General features: G+C 44.1%; 1 long non-coding RNA gene across 1 annotated transcript; it reads right to left on the bottom strand.

Moving 5' to 3' along the window:
• Nucleotides 1-187: 187 nt before the first annotated feature.
• Nucleotides 188-454, bottom strand: LOC104916601. Its single transcript, XR_796621.2, has 2 exons — nt 382-454; nt 188-288 (listed from the first exon to the last, which is right to left on the bottom strand). It is a non-coding gene; the product is annotated as an uncharacterized LOC104916601 (long non-coding RNA).
• Between the last annotated feature and the right edge of the window lie 11 nt (nt 455-465).

Genomic DNA, 465 nt, shown 5'->3' with positions numbered 1-465 from the left:
CTCCCATTTTCTTCCTTTTGTGTTTTCTTTCATCCAATTAAATTTCAGCTGGAGGTCGCACATGCTCAGGTTGTTGTCCCTCAAGCAGCTTTGGCTCACAGAACTGCAATGTTCTCACTCAGAACAAACCCTGGCTCCTCTAGTTTCCACTGAGGATTTCCTTGCTCGCTTGCAGTTATCATGTTTGTTTTTTTTTTAACCAATGCAATCAGTGATCTGGTAAGCTCAACTCCTGTGGTTACTGTGAGGCACAGTTCATCTCTCAATCCAATTCTTCAGATGGTTTTTCTGGAAAAGAAAGAGAAAAGCAACGGATGCTGAGGTGGGACAGCTTGTGATCCCATGGGAAACCCTCATTGCTTTGGGTTGGGGAAGGCTCACCCAGTGCTTCAGTTTGTTCCACTGGAAAAGCAAAAAAAAAGCAAAGTATGATGAGAGGAACATCTCATCCACTCACACAGACAG

This window comes from Meleagris gallopavo, unplaced genomic scaffold (genome assembly GCF_000146605.3).
Source record: "Meleagris gallopavo isolate NT-WF06-2002-E0010 breed Aviagen turkey brand Nicholas breeding stock unplaced genomic scaffold, Turkey_5.1 ChrUn_random_7180001923859, whole genome shotgun sequence".
Lineage (NCBI taxonomy): Eukaryota > Metazoa > Chordata > Aves > Galliformes > Phasianidae > Meleagris > Meleagris gallopavo.
This window is presented reverse-complemented; position numbering and strand designations above follow the sequence as displayed.